At 45.0% G+C, this 19,255-nt stretch overlaps 2 long non-coding RNA genes across 4 annotated transcripts in view; one reads left to right on the forward strand and one right to left on the reverse strand.

The window, feature by feature from the left end:
* The first annotated feature begins 1,152 nt into the window (after window positions 1-1,152).
* LOC113834744 lies at window positions 1,153-18,276 on the forward strand. 2 transcript variants are annotated; one of them, XR_003483517.2, is made up of 4 exons: window positions 1,153-2,073; window positions 15,396-15,467; window positions 17,056-17,132; window positions 18,045-18,276. It is a non-coding gene; the product is annotated as an uncharacterized LOC113834744 (long non-coding RNA). The 2 variants fall into 2 exon arrangements; XR_003483516.2 differs by lacking the exon at window positions 17,056-17,132 and having other exon boundaries at window positions 1,432-2,073.
* Window positions 8,702-19,255, reverse strand: part of LOC113839482 — a 35,441-nt gene continuing 24,887 nt past the window's right edge. For both annotated transcript variants that reach the window (XR_004769007.1, XR_004769008.1), the window contains one exon: window positions 8,702-9,507. This is a non-coding gene — a long non-coding RNA (uncharacterized LOC113839482). The remainder of the gene's footprint in view (window positions 9,508-19,255) is intronic.

Consider the following 19,255-nt stretch of genomic DNA (forward strand, 5'->3'; position numbering starts at 1 on the left):
GAGAACTAGTGGGTCTGTGATTCTTGTGCTTGCTCTTAGGACTCTTTTCCTTCTTTTGGGGGGTCTTTCCTTCTGTTGGCTTGCCTTGTCCAGCTTTGATGTGATGGTTTTTCCTTCATCTTAGTATATTCTTTTGTCATGTTTTGTTGTCATCTCTTAGAAGCCTGTTGTTTTCTAATGAGAGACAGAAACAGAGTGGATCTGGAGGGGAGGGGTAACAGGGAGGAACAGGGAGGGAGGAGTAGAGAGGGGAAACTAATCAGGATATATTGCTTCAAAAAACCCATTTTCAGTAAAAAAAAAAAAAATAAGGAAAAGGGGATATAAAGCTTGTAAAGGGGAGTGGAGGAAATCTAGATGAGTAGGGGTATAGGAAGTGAATATGATGGAAATACATTGTAAATTTTCAAAGAATTCAGACATAATATTAAAAATATATTAAAAACTGACAACTAAAAATTTTATTTTTTAAAATCTCATTTTACAAGTGTAGGTGTTTTGTCTGAGGGAATGTGGGTGAGCCCCAGGTGTGCCCACGAAGGCCAGAAGAGGGTGTTGCATCCCTTGGAACAGTTCGGTGTGAGCCATTATGTGGGTGCTGGGAATGGAATCCGAGGCCTCTGGTAGAGCACTCAGTGCTCTTCACTGCTAAGCAATCTCTCCAGCCTTCCCCCTCCCTTTATTTTTTTGAGACAGGGTCTCAGATAGTCCGAGATGGCCTTGAATTCACTAAGTGTAGAAAATGACAAACTCCTGCTGTCAAGGACTGCAACGGCAGACAGGTGTGCCCCCGACTGGCTTGTGTCAGGAGATTTTGTGTAACAGTTGGGAGGGATGCCAGGCCTCCAGTATTGTCACATCTGGAAGCAGCAACTTCAATCTAAACCTCAGGGTTATGTCTGTGATCTAACTAGTGGTAATTGACGATCTACAAAGATAGCTGCAGTTCTGAACTTAGGAATCCGACGTTTGCACCCGGGGGACTCTACAAACAATCAGGGTGCCTGGATGATTAGGGCAAGACCACTGAGACCACGAAGGAAGGGGGGCAAAGTCAAGCTCCCAGGTCTCAGTCGCATCCTCTGGTGGTGTGAGCCGATTCAGAGAATTTGAGTCTGCCCTGGCATTCTTCCAGGGTGGGGACATCAACTCTTCCCACCAACGGTCTCTATGGACAGATGCAGCATGCTGATGGTGCTGCCACTCTCCTGGTCGTTTGTTTTGTGAAACCCAAGGAAGCAGCCATCACCAGATCTTCTACAGGCGTGTCTTTGGGGGTTTTAGTTCCTCTGGGGTACCCCGGTTCTTTAGAGTTATAGTACCCAAATGATCTTTGTGCGGGTGCTCCGGGAACCTCAGCCTGAAAAAAAAAAAAAAAAAAATCCTACCACATCCTGTTTCTTGGACTCACACAACCTCCGGGAAGTCCTCTCTGATTAGGTCTTAGTCATTGTCCTTGGACTGGCCTCAAGCATGCTGGAGCCAGCCCAAGCCAGGCCCAAGCACCACTAACTATTCTTGTTACTTCCAAGGGACTGATTGCCTTTTCTTCTCCAATGAACAGCTGAGGCTGCAATCCAAAAGGCCTGGCTTGCTGCTCATCTCTTCCGTCTGAGCTCTGATCTGCACAGGTTGATCGTGAGAGTTAATAAGGTAGCGCCCTTGAGTGCTCGCACAGAATGTGCTTAGCCACGGCGGAGAGAGCCGGTCCACGAAAGTGCCCACACCCCAGCTTGACTGCCAGCCCTGCCTTTTTCCCAGGTGGGAACTCGCACCACGTACCTCCCAGGCCACTGGCTGGTTCTCTGCTGCCACCTATTGGACACTCCCTAGCGCCCCAGGCCCGTTTCATGAAGGGACTAGCTAACGTTTGGCCCTGAATCTCAGCTCTCACCATTTATTATTTGTACCATCTCACAAAATGATCTCCCCCTCTGAGCTTCAGCGTCCTTATCTGTAAAATGGGAAGAAAGAAAAAAAATCACGGAATTGCTAGCTCAGAGCCTGGTAGCTTACTTAAGCTGAAGGAAGGCTGGTGCCGCTGAATTTCCTGTACTTGAAGGAAGAAGCCAGGTAGGTACGCATGGGTTGGCAGGGTCATAGCTAAGTGTCGTCCTAACTAAAAGCCACTGCCTAGGTTCCGGTGACATTGGGGCAGTGTGAGGTAGAGTGATGCAGGCTGTCTGGGAGTACCTAACTGGAAGCCCTTCGGGCCTGTTTTTCCTTCCTGCCACGCTCAAGCAGCAGCCCACCCATGGCAAACAGCTTGCTCATCGGTGAGACACAGCTCTGCTCCCAAGGTGAGCAGAGAGAAAAAGAAAACGTGAGATCCCGTGGTCGTAGTGAACCATGTCCATGTTTGCTCTGACATCAGATGGCAAACCCCAGATTCTTGTCTGGGAGAGACATGTGGGGGTCTTGGTTTTGTGGGGCAGGAGGGGTGAAAGGGCCAAGAGAAAATGGGCTTCTCTGGAGTCTGGAAAGGTGAAGCAGGGGTTTACCAGGCTCGAAAGGGGCGTTCCAGGTGGAAGCTAAGTGTCATTCATGAGGCGGGGTGATGGTGGGAATGAGCAGTGACGGGGAGGGCTGGATGATGGGGAACTCTGTGCCTAGAGCGCCCCGCATGAGAAGGAGACAAAGAAACCCGAGGTCAGGTTTTGGTCTTCAGAGGGCCTGGATTGCCACGAGGCTTGCGGTGGTTTGAAAGAAAAAGGCCTCTAAAGGGAGTGGCATCATTGGGAGGTGTAGCTTTGGTATGGCCTTGTTGGAGGAAGTGTGTCACTGTGAGGGTGGGCCTTGAGGTCTCTTTTGTTCAAGCTTCCCTCAGTGTGACACTGAGATCGTTTCCTGTTGCCTACTTCTCCAGGACCAGGTCTGCCTGCTCGCCCCCATTCCCACCTCCGCCCCCCCCCCCATGATGACAATAGACTGAACCGCTGAAACTGTAAACAAGCCACCCAAATTAAATATTTTTCATATAAGAGTTGCCATGGTCATGGTGTCTCTTCACAGGAATAAAAGCCCTAACTGGGACAAGGATGTTGGACGGAGTTGGATTTTGAGTGACAGAGTTTCAAGGTTGCGCATCAGTCTACTTTCTGTGTCACTAAGGTACCCGCCACTAGGGGGCGCGGGGGCTGCCTGTGCTTCAGTGTGGGTGGTCATTTGGTGAAGGACCAAAGGAAGCAGCTTGACCTGGACAGGCTGGACACTGATTGGTGATATGAAGAGCACACAGGAGACATCTGGGGCTCTGGACTCTGAACCAAACGCTTGCTCCAGCGTTGGCTGGTTCTGCATCTTTGGGTGTGGAAGAGGTTTCTTCTGGGAATGGGAACTCTGCCCACCTCAGGGAGGCTGATGGGTGGGGTCAGTGGACATCCTTTGTCTGCTGGTTTCCAGTGGCAGAAACTTGAACCTGGTTACTGAGGGAAATGGAAGGCCTGTCACCACAGAACTGAAAATGCTTAGTACTAGAACTTAGGAATGGCCAGGTGTAGTAGTACACACCTGAGATGCTAGCACTTGAGAGACAGAACCAAGAAGGCAGCGCATTCAAGGCCAGCTGGACCACATAGCAAGACCATTCAAGCTATGACCATCCCAGAGAACCAGCTTTAAGGGCCTTCGTCTTTGTGTATGATATCCCAGTTCTGTGGGAATCTTGGCTACCTTGGGTCTCAGGGCCGGTCCTGGGCTGTACGAAGAGGCTTGGGGTAGAAGAGAGAGAGTTACCGGCTGCCAAGGCTGATGACGGGAAAGGAGGAATTCTTTAGATGTTTAGATTACTGCTACAAAAACAAGAAGGGAAAGGTGCAAGAGAGACAAAAGACTACTTCTATATCAGATAGTGGCCTCCAGTTACAGGATCTGTCTTTTTAAAGGGGTCCTCTGCACCTGCGTGCAGACTTAATTCCCATGGAACCTTGGGCTGACCAGGGTACTGCCTGTTCCACCAGGTAACAGGGGCAGGCCAGCATAATGCCTGAACCTTTCACCGGGTTCATGAAGCCAGGACTTGCCCCTGACCAGCTTTTGCCAGTTCTTTAAAAGGGCTGCAGAAGGAACCGAATCGTATATATGGACATCCTGTAGGAGTGTAGCGAAGGCTGCCAGCAGCTCTCTGTTTATACTCACAGCCTGGCCCTCACTGTCTGCCCACATTTGCAGTCTACCATAGTTATTCTACAGATAGAGTTATAAATCTCTGTACCTCCGTGACCCCGCACACTGGAACGAGGTAGAGACTTGAAGACCAAAGTGTTGCTCAGCTCTCATCCCAAGAGGCTTTTAAAATAATCTGTATCATCAAGGCAAAGGGTGCGGTCATTCAACAGAAAGGGCAACAGCTGTCTGCTTCTGTTTGTTTTTTTTCTGGATTTGATTTAAGAAGAAAACAACCCCCCCCCCTTACTCTACCCAACCACGGTCGTTAATAGTATAGTATCTTTCTTGAGCACACAGCCTTCAACAGCTCCTCCCAGCAAAGGATTCTCGGATGGGGGGGGGATGGGAGGGGATGCTCCTGAGTGAGTCAGGCAGATGGTCTTGCCCTGGCACCACTGGGGATAGACATGTTCTTTATGCCTCCCTCTTTAGTATCAAAGAGAAAAAGGGTTAGTAAAACATTTGCAAGAATCGAGTGTTTAAGTGTAAGGGAACTCACCTTCCCTGTATCACTGGAGCTCTTTCCTTGGCTCTCTGTCCAGTTATAAACTCTGTGTATGACCCCACGGGGCCTAGTTTCCAAGACATTATGAGGTTTGTGGAGTTTTTAGAACTTGGTGACAGGCCATTTAACTGAAAACTATGGCTGTCTCAGCAAGAGGGGCATTTCGACCTGCCCCAAACCTTTCTAAGCTCCTGTTCATATTTAAAGTTTCTGGAGAAACAGCCCCCAGACAGTGAACAGATCAAAATAGCCACAAAAAGGAAGAGTTACTATGTACAGAGAGAACAACCCAAGCATTTGACAGAACTCCTGCCCTACCACGCAGGGGTTAAGACAAGGTTTCCTCCTTAGGGTGAGATCTTATGACTTCAAGCCTTATATTAGGGAAAATAAAGGGGAAGTTGAAATTGCCCAAAGCCAGTTATGCTCTATACATTTTTAAACTTTTTTATTATTTACTTACATGTATGTAACATGTGTTTGTGTGTGTGCCCAAGGAGGTAAGAAAGGGTCAGCTCCCTGCTGGAGTTCCAGGCAGTTGAGAGCTGATTGATGAGGGTGCTGGGAATCGAACATGGGTCCTCTGCAAGAACAGTAGGTGCTGTCAACCACTGAGCATTCCTCTAGCCCATGCCTTATATTTAGTAGGATAATTTGATTTCTTTTCCTACTTATATTCTCTTTATTTCTGTCTCCTATTTTATTGTTCCAAGTCGTGCTTCAGCACACAGTATCAGAAAGGAGTGGGGATAGTGGACATCCTGCTCATGTCTAGATTTAATAGGATTGCTTCAAGTTGACCTCCATTCAGGATGATATTGTGTGCAGGCTTGTCGCATATGGCCTTTATTATGTTGAGGTATGTTTCATCCAGTCTTTCTCTCTCTGGGACTGTTATCACAAAAGCATATTGGATTTTGTCAAGGGATATATATATATATATATATAATATATATATATATATATTATATATGTATGTATATATATAGTCTATTTTCATGTGATTTTTATCTTTAAGCCCATTTATATAATACATTTATTGATTTATATATGTTGAATCATCCATGCATCTCTGGGATCATGGTGGAAAATCTTTTTGCTATATGCCTGTGTTCAGCTTACAAGTATGTTATTGAGATTTTTTAATATATGTTCATCAAGGACATTGGCCCGTGGTTTTATTTTTTTGTTGTTTCTCCACCTGGTGTCCTAGTTTGCCTTCTATTGCTATGGTAAACACCATTCCCCTCTCCCCAAAATGGAGAGGAAAGCATTTATTTGGCTTACACTTTCAAATCATAGTCTATCATTAATGGATTCAAACAGGGAGGAACCTGGAGGCAGGAGCTGATACAGAGCCCATGAAGGGTGCTGCTTACTGGCTTGCTCTCCATGGCTTGTTCAGCCTGCTTTCTTATAGAACCCAGGACCACCTGCCCAGGGGTTACACTGCCCACTGTAGGGTAGGCTCTGATTTTGCCTATTTTTTATATTTTCCAACCTAATCACAAGTTTTAGTTTTGCTTTGTAATATTTTAGATTTCTTTGGCTTTCCTTGTAGAGTTTCTCTGCTCATTTCTGATTGTGTTCATTTGGGTCCTTGCTTGCTTGCTTTTTTTTCTTTCTTTGGTTAGTTGGGCCAAAGGTATGTCAATCTTGTTTGTTTTCTCAAAGAATCAACTCTTAGATCATTGACTTGTACTGTTTCCTTCATTTCTATTTAACTAATTTCTGCTGTTTTTTTTTTTTAAGTTGCTCCTTGCTGTCTACTATATATGGGTTTGTGTTGTTTTGGTTTTTCTGAAATATTTAGTTGCAAGTAATTTGATTGGCCTGTTTTAATTTTTTAATATAGGTACTTAGAGCTATAAATCATAAATAATGTATCACTACAGATTAGTGGTTACATTTCTCTTTTGATAGTGTGCAGAGTACCTTCCTGCAACTGAGACACTGCTCTATGCAAGCACCAGCTCAACATCCCATGTTCAATGGTGGTGTGGGTGCTGTCTTCTACAGTGGGGCCTTTCTTTCACTTTGAGGACAACAACCTATTGTCTTGGCAGCAGCCTTTATTGTTTGGGGATTTCCACTGGGCCCCTTTGTCCAACAGTGCATTTAGATGTAATTTAATCTAGGTACTAGAAGCTTCATTTGGTGACAAGACATGGCCAGTTGGGCCTCTGTCTCCCCCATTATTTGATGATTTTGTTTAGATCTAATTGATATATGAATATATTTTAGAAGGTTTCTACTGCTTTAGGCTTCTACACCACCCCCAAATATTCTGTATTGCAGCTAGCTCTTTCCACATTTCCTCCCACTACTTCTTCTTCCATTCCCTTCCCTCATTGATCCTCTCCTTCCAGACCCCACCCCATAACTATTATATTTCTTTTCCTAATGAGAACTCTTTGCTCCCTCTGTTGCCTTACTCTATGCATACACACTGTGAGTCTTTGGATTATAGCTGGTCATCATCGGCTTAATAGCTAATATTCACTTATAAGTGAATACACACCATATTTGTCTTACTGGTATGGGATACCTCACTGAGGGTAATTTTTTCTAGTTTGATGTCTTTTCCTGCAAATTTCATGCTGTCCTTTATTTTTAACAGCTGAGTAATACTCTTTTGTGTAAATGTACCACATTTCTTTATCCATGTTTCTGTCGAGGTGCATCTAAGTTACTTCCAATCTCTGGCTATTATGAAGAGAACAGCAATGGACATGGTTGAACAAGTGGTAGGATGATTCATCTTTTGGGCATATGCCCAAAAGTGGAATATATGGTTATTGACATAAATTGATTTCCATCATCCTGAGGAACTGCCACACTGATTTCCATGGTGGGTGTTCAAGTTTTCACTCCCACCAACAATGTATGAGTGTTTGTTCCCCTTACTTCCCATCCTAACCAGCACGAGAAGTAACTTGTTGATCTTAGCCATTCTTCCATGTGTAAGATAAAAATCTCAAAGTAGATTTGATTCGCATTCCCCTGGGGGCTAAGGAATATTTCTCTCTCTCTCTCTCTCTCTCTCTCTCTCTCTCTCTCTCTCTCTCTCTCTCTCTGGTTTTTTGAGACAGGGTTTCTCTGTATAGCTTTGGAGCCAGAACTAACAGAGATCTACCTGCCTTTGCCTCCTGAGTGCTGGGATTAAAGGCGTGTGCCACCAACACCGGCTGGAATATTTCTTTAAATGTTTCTCAGCCATTTGAGTTTACTATATTGAAAATTTTCTGTTTAGATCTGTACTTCATTTTTATTTGGGTTATTTTTTCTTGATATCTAATTTCATGAATTCTTTATATATTTTGGAAATTAGCCCTCTCTCAGATGCGTAGTTGGCAAAAATCTTTCCAGTCTTGGTGTTATCTGAAGTTCTAGCTGGAGTAGTCTACGAGGCTGGACCATCTTAACTAACTTCTTTGAAGCTGTTCTGAGTAGTTTGCAGTTCAAAGCTGATCTTTGGGTGGTAGTGTTTGTCAGCTTAGTGGCATTACCACAATCCAGGCAGATTCATTGTTATGGGGCCCCAATATCCTTTTGGAGACTTCAAAGGTCACTGTTAGGAATGATCAGGATTCATTGCCAGAAACTTAAACGTTTTAAGTGTCATATGCAGCAGATCTTAAAGAGGTTAAAGGATCAATATTTGTTATATACATCCAGAGCACAAAAACTTAATTTTTAGCTACCTGTGAGAGACTCATACCTGAAATCATGTACAGGAAGCTAGATGAAATCCTTAGTACACTATACGACCATTAATATCATGACAAAAGGTTTAAATATGTATGTATTAATCATAAATTTTGAGATAATATTTATACCTTAAGAAAAGTTTTAAAGAGTCAAAATAAAACCAAAGGATTATGAGATTATGAGATTAGTGGCCACAGAATAGTCTCTAACTTTGGTTTTTCTTCTGTCCCATACCAGGTGGCTCTTCTGACATGAGACAGAGATTTCAGTTTTTCCTTTAACAAGCATACTTGGGTTTAGAGAAGGTGAGAGCCACAATCCAATTCCAAAGCCAGCTTTAATTTTTAATTGAATTGGGAATACAAAAAGACCATTTGTCTTATGTGTCTGTAGACACAGTAGAGAAAAATACTTGGGAAGATTTATGAAATTTTATCCTATTGGAAGTGTGCTATACATTTAGGCCAATTTGTTCTTTTTCTTGGGGCATTTTCTCTGGATGATTCACTCTTCTTCTTCGTATGTCCCATGCGTCCAGTGGTCTTCAGATTCTCTCTCTCTCTCTTTTTTTTTTTTTGGATACTTTTATTTTTCCTGGAAAACCAAAACAAAACTCTGCCCCAACCTTAACTTTGTGGAGTTTCTCTTTTTGGCAGGTTGAAAGGCCTTGCTATTTGATGAATATCACCTCTCCTAACCAAGAGGTCTCTCCTGTTTGAATCTAATCTTTATCAATCTTGATAGTATCCATAATTTTTCTCCTCCTGTGGAAACAAAAGCCAAACCTCTTCCCTAACATAACACATATCTTGGTTTCCATTCTGAGGTCAACACATCTTTAAAGTATCCAGGCTGATTTAATTCAGCAGTTTTTCCATTATCCAATGTACTCTCCCTGGCTGTTTCCTGTCTCATTGGCATTTAAAAAATTTAAAGTTAATAAAACATAGAGAGATGGCTCAGCATATCTAGTCATTTCTAAGTATCACTTATGTCTTGGAATTCTCACTGGTGTTTTCTAAATATTTTATTGTTGTCTGCATTGGATTGTTCTTCTTCAAGTTTGGATGGTTTATCTTCTCTCTGATCCATTCTATTGGTGAGATTTCCTACAGAGTGAGACCCTGCCAAAAAATTAAAAGCACAATTCAGCAACTGTGATTTTGAAAACCCAACCATGTTTTTTTTAAAAAATCAGAAAGCATTTATACTGTTTCCCTAAGTGTTTCTCTTTTTAAAATTTCATTCAAATCCAGCACAGTAGAAACCAATAATGACATCCTGGCTTCGAGAACAGGAGATAGAAACTGGCTAAGCAGTTTAGGGTAGAGGACCCCAAAAGTGAAAAACCCCCCAACCTCCTGAATAAACACCAAAAATGTCCTTGTCCCCTTGGACAACGCCATCCTTAGAGGCCAAAGATGCTGAAGGTGTTTAAGCCAAAGTGTTTTTAGCTCTACCTGAGAGGCTACAGATGCATGAAAAGGCGTGGGGTCTGATTTCTTGCTCTTCTCCCTAAATGAATCCTCTTTCCTGGAAACCACATGTAAGAATATGACTAAAACTGAGAGGTACCCAGACTCCTTGTAATTGGGAACTACAGTTCATACTCCCTCTGAATATCATCAAGTAAAGTCTTACTAACTCTAAACCAGTGGCCCTCAGTGGTACCCCACTCCCAGGGACCTGCTCCTGTGGTATAGGGCTCTCTCTCTCTCTCTCTCTCTCTCTCTCTCTCTCAAATTCCCTTGTAGGAATCTATAATAGATTTCTTTCTAAAATTCAGCCTCTGGGATCCATGAATTTCATTCTTCAAATTTGTGGAGTGAGACCCTAAAAACCACTGGCTCATTATATGAGCACCCAGCACCCCAACTCCTGGGCTTAGTTCATCAAGAGCCAAGAAATGGTCTGTCACTCTCAAGGACACCCCCAAAATTTCCTGTATCACTGGGATAACCTTTAACGAATTTACTGATTTTTTCATATCCAGTATTTTTCTTTTCCAAAGAGTCTCTCTGTCTCTATCCCTGTCCTTGTTCTTATTTCTCTTTGTATCTGTCTGTCTGTCTCTGTTTCTCTGTCTCTGTCTTGTCTGTCCATCTGTCTCTCTCTCTCTCTCTCTCTCTCTCTCTCTCTCTCTCTCTCATTCATACACATACAAACACAAACATATACACATACATGCATGCATGCGTACACATATACACATACATGCATGCATGCGTACACATATACACATATATACACATAAACATGTGCATATACATACATGCATACACATACAAACACAAACATATACACATACATGCATGCATGCGTACACATATACACATATATACACATAAACATGTGCATATACATACATGCATACACACGTCATACATGAACATATACATACACACATATATACACATACACACAAACATACACATACATGCATGGATACATACACACATATGCACAAGCACACATACTGTCTCACACACACACATGCATATACACACATACATACTCACATACACACATGAACACACAAATACATACATATACTCTCACACACACATACACACATGCACATATTCTCTCTCACACCATACACACACACATACTTAAACACACACACACACACACACACACACACACACACTCTCCCTAGGCTAGTGTGTGCTCATTGCTCTTCAGGAAAAGTAAGAACGCTCTGGCCCAGCGCACAGCTGCTGACCACACTGCTTCAGTCATCTGTGACTCTCGAACAGAGCCCCACAGACTGGGAGTTGCCAATGAGCTGAATGTATTGGCTCACAGTTCAGAAGGCTGAGAAGTGCAACATCCAGGGGCTGGCATCTGCCAGTGGCCTCTTGCTGAGGCATCCCAAAGCAGACAGTTCTAGTCTGGAAACCAGAACAACTGCAGACATGGAGAGTGTCAGACTCCTTCCTGTAACCAACTGACAAATTCCCTCCTAGCCTAATTATCTCTTAAAAGTCTATTTCAACAATGTCACAATGCTTGCATTTCAACATGAGGTTTGTGTGTTTATCGTTGGATCCCCTGTGTCTGTCTGGCTTGAAGCTCCTGTTTTCAGGCAACCTTTCCACCTTAGCTTCCTGAGTAGCTTTGTGTACAGGCATGTTTGTTAGGGCTTCTGTGTGAGTGAGGGGCTCATTCAAAACACAACAACCAACCTTTCCCTTTAATACCAAAGATTTCCTAACCTAAAATAGGGTGAGGACAAAGAGGAAGTGTGGGTGTAGTCAAGGCAGCCAACCCTTCCAATGACTTCCCTTGAGCAGGAGAGAGCAGGTTATGGGCCATATAACTTAGCATGCTGGGAGATGTATCCGCAGCTGAAGGTGCCAGAAGGCAAGGACTGATACCTATAGCAGCACTTGCCAGAGGCAAAGCAGCAGAGCCCTGGTTGAGCCTCTTTTTACTGAGATTTGTTCCCAGAATTCCAAGGAAACCAGCTTGAAATAGGAGTTGAACTGCGAAACTTCTCCAATGTGTGCTTGACATGTCCCTGAACCACACTGCCTGTCCTCCCACCAGAGCTCATCTGAAGGTCCCAGGCAGCCAAGGAAAGCAGTGTGTGTGTGTGTGTGTGTGTGTGTGTGTGTCTGCGAGAGAGAGAGAGAGAGAGAGAGAGAGAGAGAGAGAGAGAGCACACGCGCACACACACCTGAAGAAGTAGTTCGGAGCCCTTCAGACTTACCCTGTTTTGATCTGAAATCTCCTTTCTATTATTGCTCAAACCAAGCAACATTGACCCTTTGCAGTCACTGTCACAGGCACAATGGTTCTCTGATCATCTCATTTGATAGCTTGGCTATAACACGATAAATAAAAGACCCAGAGACTGATATTAAGGTTCAAGCTTCAAGCTGAAGTTCAGAAAAGCAAAGCAGATGGCCACTAGCTCTCACCTCTAGCTCAGGCTGAAAGGGCTGATCCACCAGCTCTTCACCAAACCTCAAACTGCTGCCTCTCCTCAGTATGACTGGAGAATGACTATGTCTTCCTATCCTTAATGTGGCTGGAGAATGAATGCTCCTGTCCTCAATGTGAAAGCCTCCTCCTGACTACTGAAGACTCTACTTCTACCTTTTATACCATTCTAGTGCTGGGATTAAAGGCGTGTGATCTGTTACTCTTTTAGACTGATTGAATTTTGTGTATCCCTGGGTAGCCTTGAACTCAGAGAGATTTGTCTACCTCTTAATCCTGAGTCCTAGGATTAACGATGTGTACCACCACCTCCTGGCTTCTGGCTGCTGGGGTTAAAGGTGTGTGCCTGGCTTTTCTATGCCTTGTGGCTGACTTTCTGAATCTTCAGGTGAGCTTTAATAACTCATAAATAATATATCACTACACTTGGCCTACATACTACACTTGAAGCCATCGCCCTTGCCTCCTCCCTGGACAGAGGTGGTGTCCCATATATGACCATGGCTGATCAGAACATGAAAAACACCTTGTCTTTGGGGTCAGCATGTGGCTTTTTGCTTATAAGTACTAGTAACTGCCTTTCCATGAACCTACATATTCACACACACAAAAGCAGCTGCCATGTGCCATCTCAGAAGGCAAAAGTGTGTAACACGAAAAATAGAAGACCCTAAGACTGATGGTGGGGTTCAAGCTTCAAGCTGAAGATCAGGAAAGCAAAGCAGCTGGCCACTGGCTCTCACCTCTACCTCAGATGAAATGGGGCAATCTTCAAACTGCTCCTAACTTCACTGCTCCTCAGATTCACTCAGACTGCTATCCTCGGGGTAGCTAGAGACTCATCCTGAGACTAATTCTCAGACTGAATACCTCTACCTTTTATACCTCTCAAATCCTGGGACTAAAGGCATGAGCTCTGATTCACTCTCCGGTAGCCCTGGGTGGTCCTGGACTCAGAGATCCATCTGCCTTTCTCCTGAGTCCTGGGATTAATGGTGAGTAACATCACTGCCTGAGCTCTATAGCTTGAGGCTGGCTTTGTTTTCTGAATCCTCAAGCAAATTTTAATAAATCATAAATAATGTATCAACACAAAAGTGTATATATTAAAAGCCTTTTTTAATGGCTGGGCAGTGATGATGCAGGCCTTTAATCTCAGCACTTGGGAGGCAGAGGCACTCAGATCTTTTTGAGTTTGAGACCAGTGTGGTCTACATAGTGAGTTCTAGGCCAGTCAGGGCTACAAAGCCAGACTGTCTCTCTCACAGAAAACTGTGGACCAAAGGTGTTTGAACTGCTCATGTTAAAGATATCTACTATGAGCCAGGCATTGGTGGCACACGCCTTTAATCACATCACTCGGGAGGCAGAGGCAGGCGGTTCTCTGTGAGTTCGAGGCCAGCCTGGTCTCCAGAGCGAGTGCCAGGATAGGCTCCAAAGCTACAAGAGAAACCCTGTCTCGAAAAACAAAACAAAACAAAACAAACAAACAAAAAAAGATATCTACTATGATGTTACTATAATAATATGATCAGTTAGTAAATAGTGACTGTTGATTAAACAAAAGAAATAGTTTCTTTTTCCTCTTCTGGGGACGGTGCTAAGAGGCACTCCGAATGGTCCAGCATTTGACAAACTCTCGTAGGCTTTCCTACAATATAGCCTCTAACAAAACCTGGCTGTCTCGAACCCCGGGTAATAGGATTGTTTACCTTTACACCAAGAAGGCTGGGAAAGCACCTAAATCCACATGTGGTGTGCACCCAGGCAGGCAGACTTCCACTGTTCATGTCATAAAACCCAAAGTCCCTATGAAATGGTCTAAAACAAAGAGGCAGTCATCAGGGCCTACTGTGACCCCATGAGTACTATGGGTACCTGTTACAGGATAGGGTATGCCTCCTTACTGAGGGGCAGAAAATCGTTGTGAAAGTGTTGAAGGCACAAACACGCAATCAGAAAGACATCTAAGAAATCTTTGCTAGGATCTTTAAAATTCTGATATCCAGACCCATGTACAAAGGAGGTGTGTTTTCCCAACATGTGCCTAAGGTCATGCTTAAGTTTTCTTCAATCTGAATGCTTGTTGAGAGGCAACTTGAATGACTGCAAATATAGCTATATAGCCTGGCCCAATGCCTGATGGATAATAGTTGCACAATAAATTCTATTAGCTCTCTGTACAGAGCGTCAGCCCTGAGCCAGGCCATGCTTTTGGGAAAATTATCATCGTTCTCAAAGTAAGAAATGCTGTAAATCTTTTGAAAAGTTATGGTAAGCTGGGGCAATAAGCACCAAGCATGTGGCACTCCATTTCTATCTTTCCTGACTCGTGGCAGGCATTGCTAGCTGATCATGGGCCTTTGAACCTGACTTTAGCTGTAGAATCTTTTCAGTAAAAGCTGTAACTGTTTGCTACCTCCAGGGAAAAGAGGCCAGTGTGGAGAAATGCTTTCTTATTTTGTTTCAAGGTAAGGTTGCATAGTTTTCAGGTGTCATTCAATTCCTCTGAACCTGTGTTAACCCATGGCTGAAGCAGACTGTCATCTCGCAGAACCTTCCCACACAGCTGGTGAAGGGACCAGCTCCCCATCATTCCTCAATCTAAGGGCCTTTCACTAGGAATGAGGAAGTGATTGGAAGATGTGAGCGCCCCGTCATTCACCAAAAAACCAAAGGCCCACCTCTGCCTGTAGGAGAGTTCCACCAAGGCATATTCAAGACAGAGAGGATCTGGGCTGAGTGTGGGGTTTTTGTTTGTTTGGTTTGGTTATTTGTTTGTTTGTTTGTTTTTTAACAGAGTCTGGCTGGTGGACCATGCTGGCCTCACACTCACTCTTGTCATCTTGCCTCTACCTCCAGGTAGGACCTGGTCTCAGAAGGGCTTTTCTTGAGCCAGTGAGATGGCCCAACAGGTGAAAACCTGAGGAGCTGGAGTTCAGTCCCCAGAACTCCATGGTAGAATGCCAGCCAGGGCTATGAAGTGCAACCCTCACCCCCATTACATTAAAATAAATAAAAAAGTGAATGCAGTAACATTTTCAAAAAGGTTTTCTTCTTACAGATAAGGAAGAGGAAAAGAGAAGAGAAAGCAGTGAGAGAGAAGGAGAAGACAGCCTGGAGGCAGAGGCACCAGGTAAGGCTACACTCCAGTTAGGCCTCTTGCTCAACATGGAGTTTGCAGTGGGTGACTGGGCTTCTGTAGGCCCCACAGTTTCATTCACTCACCTAAAGGACAGTCAGTACCCACCCGTCAGGGTTGTTGGAATTATAAAATGAGTTCATGGTTATGAGAAGGACCAGTGCGAACTGGGTACGCAGGGAGGATGTAGCAAACTCAGGAACATGACCTACACCCCCACCCCCGCCCCGGAAGCCCAGCCTCCACAGTAGGAACGGAATTTCTCATCTATCTATCTATCTATCTATCTATCTATCTATCTATCTATCTTTCCAGCTTCTACTGAACATCCTCACTTTGTGCTGAGCAGGAGAGGGTGTGTGTTGATACTGAACACGTCTTTGACCTTAGGACTGTTAGACCCCCGGAAAACTCAGGCCTCCAGGGTCTCAGCCCAGGACTATGGTCACCCCAATCACCAGGCAGATTTGAAAGCTTGATGAAACAGCATGAGGCTTTATTGTTGTTTAAGGAGCTAACCCCATGTTAGCTCGGGTCTTTCACCCACCCACCATGGCAGATGGCTAGCAAAGACAGCTCAAAGCAGCTGCATAGAGATCTTGTAGGGCAGCGTAAGGGGAGTGTCTAGGGGTATGCACAGGCTCAGGATTGGTGTGCCTCCAGGCTTGGAGGGCTTGCCCTATGTTGATTGGCCAACTGGTTGTTATGGCCCATGGGCCCTCCCAGGGAGGTTGCTATGCTCTCTACGTCATTGCTGTGCACTTGTCCATAAAGCACACCCAGAGCCGTAAAGCACAGCACCACCAGCTAACTTCTGATTGGTTCCTTGCCACGAGGCAGGCATCTGACTTTTTAGTGACTAGGACAAGGTCATGGCAAGCACGCTGCTACTGTCATGGCTGCCGAAATGGGGAGCTGATCCCTTCAGGACCATCAGGAGGGCAACATGGCCATTTTGCACAATGTGAATGGAGCCCCTTCACAGCATCCCTGCCCCTCCCCACAGTTTTACCCCATTCAGTTTTCAAGGATACCTTTCCTGATACAACTCGGACACATGCCCCAGAAGAGCCTCCCTGGCATACAGTGGGTGTGGGCACTGAGAGAAGTTTCCGGCACTGTGTAGTCTCCACTGAGGCTGGGGAGGGATGAGAGGAGCCCCAGCATTTGTAGGAAGTAGCCCGGAAGCCAATGGTTCTAGAATATCCCTACTAGTTCTTCTCCGCAAATCCTGAGAGCCCTTGTTAGTGCCAGCTCCACATAATCCCACCCTACAGTGAACCCCGAGGGTGCTCACCCTGTCCCAGATTGGAGCCTGAAATGTAATCACCCTTATGCATTGGCTTCGTCCCTCACCATCCCTGCTTGCCCCAAACTGGGCTCCCAGCACTGGCTCAGAACCCTTCATTCCACAATCTTCTGCCTCTAGGACATTTCTCACTGACCTTAGCTCACTTACCAGAGACCTACAAAACTGCATTTACTTTCGGAACAATGGCCCAGTATTGAGCAATTCAGTGCCTGCAACGACTTTGTAACTTCTTTGAGGAGTGAGAATTAACTGCATTTAATTCCCCATCAGGCTCCTAGCAGGTGCACAAATCCCAGGATTTATATGGAGGCAGCCCAACACACAACTGAAAACTTACTCCAAATATGGTGAGGTGTTTTTTACTTTACAATTTTTAAAAAAACATTTATTTAGAAAGGGAAGGCATGTAAGTGACCTGGTACACAAGGGAGGGCAACTTGTACAAGTCAGTTCTCTCCTTCCTACTAGTGGGGTCTGGAGATAGAACTAAGGTTATCAGACTGGGTATTTCTTTATCCACGAAGCCATCGATCTAGCCAGCCCCTATGGGACTTTAAAAAAAAAAAAAAGCCAAATTTCACAGTTCTTTAGTGTCAACTACAAAGATGACAACATTATGTCACAATGTCAAATCTGCCTCATATGTCTCATATGTCCCATCTGCCATTTGGTGGAGTGCTCTAATGAGAGATGCTCTCCTCCATGACCACCCCTTGCTGCCCATGGTGGATGGGACCGCTGGTCCTGAGGTCATGAGGGTGGGAGAGCTGGCCTTGCTCCTTCCTCACCAGTGCAGCACTCCAGAGAATGGGCTCTGCAGCTCACCTGGACAATACAGTAGAGCTGACCTTGTTTGGGGGTACAGGTGAGCCTGCCTATAGGGTTGACCCCCCACAGTGGCATGGGTAAGGGAAAGATGCCCCCAACCATGCCCCTTTCCACCTGCAGCAGGCTGGAGAGCTGGTCTAGGTGGCACAAGAGTGGGAAAGCTGGCCCTATACTGTTGGGGCCCAAATATCGAGTATGGTATTTCTTTTTTTTGGGGGGGGGGTCGAGATAGAGTTTCACTGTGGCTTTGGAGGCTGTTCTGGAACTAGCTCTTGTAGACCAGGCTGGTCTTGAACTCACAGAGATCTTCCTGCCTCTGCCTCCCGAGTGCTGGGACTAAAAGTGTGGGCAACCACCGCCCAGCTCAATATGATATTTCGGATGCAAGCCTCAGCTTGATTCCAGGAGCTCAATCTCCCATTGTCTTTCAGAAGCCAGCTGATTACCTCCAGATGCCTGGCCTTGGTGGGGAATAGTTCCCAGTTTGTGTAACAATAGACCCAGGCCCCTGGTTGGATGCACACCTGTCCCGCACGATAGTCTCGCCGGCAAGAACCACACAGGACATTCGGATCCTTCTGCAGTAAAGCTTTAATGCGTCTTGAGAGGAGAGCATAAGCTTACCAGAGCGGAGACCCCGAGCCAAGAATCCCATCCCCTAATAAAGGCTGGCAGCCGCCGCCTGGGACGTGTCACCCTATGATTGGCTGCAGCTCATCAGGCCATATGACGCCACAGAATAGGCAGAGATCAAGGAATGGAAAATTACCCAGCGCCTGCGCAATAATCTTGTTTACATTCAGTGCCTGCCAGATGCAGGCGCCATCATTGTAATGGAGAATGCAGGGACGGCTCCCTACACACACCCATTGTGGGGGCTAGGGGAACATGCCTGGAAACTAGTAAGGGACTAGCAAGACGAAGTGCCCTTGTAGAAAGTCTGGAGGCTTATGTACATGCATTCTGGGACTATCTCTAGGATTAATGGAAATATTTGATATCAGTTCTATTCAGATGTCTTCTACCATTACCCCTACTTTTGGAAGGATGCTTGATACTTTTTAAGAGGATATTCGAATAAACCTTGGACTCCAGCATGGACTGAGAACCCTCCTGAAATGACAATATGTCTCTGTCTCCTCCTTAACACCGCTGGGTAGCTAGGAGTTTCCAAAACTGCAGGATCTCCATGACACAAGGCAACAACAGGGTATCCAAGAGGAGTCCCAGTGAGGGCCCAGGATGGAGGGTGGAGTCGAAGCCAGAGATCCATGGCAATGAACACTTACAAGTAAAGATGTGTGGACTAAAGGGTAAACTGTATGACTCACTGGGCCACACTACAGCTTCCACAAAGAGACTATTTTCCTTTCTTCCTCCCTTCCTTCCTTCCTTTCTTCCTTCCTTCCTTCCTTCCTTCCTTCCTTCCTTCCTTCCTTCCTTCCTTTCTGGTCTGTTAGTCAGTTGTTTCGGGTTTTTTTTTTTTATTATTTAATTTGTTTTGAGGGAAGGCTGCAAGGGCAGGGGGTAGATATGAAGGGATGGGAAGAAGAATGAAATTGAGATGCATGATGTGAAACCCACAAAGAATCAATAAAAAAAAATAGTTGGGCACACCTGAGCTGACATAAGCTTGCCCAGC

Source organism: Cricetulus griseus, chromosome 3, assembly GCF_003668045.3.
Source record: "Cricetulus griseus strain 17A/GY chromosome 3, alternate assembly CriGri-PICRH-1.0, whole genome shotgun sequence".
NCBI classification, from domain to species: Eukaryota; Metazoa; Chordata; class Mammalia; order Rodentia; family Cricetidae; genus Cricetulus; species Cricetulus griseus.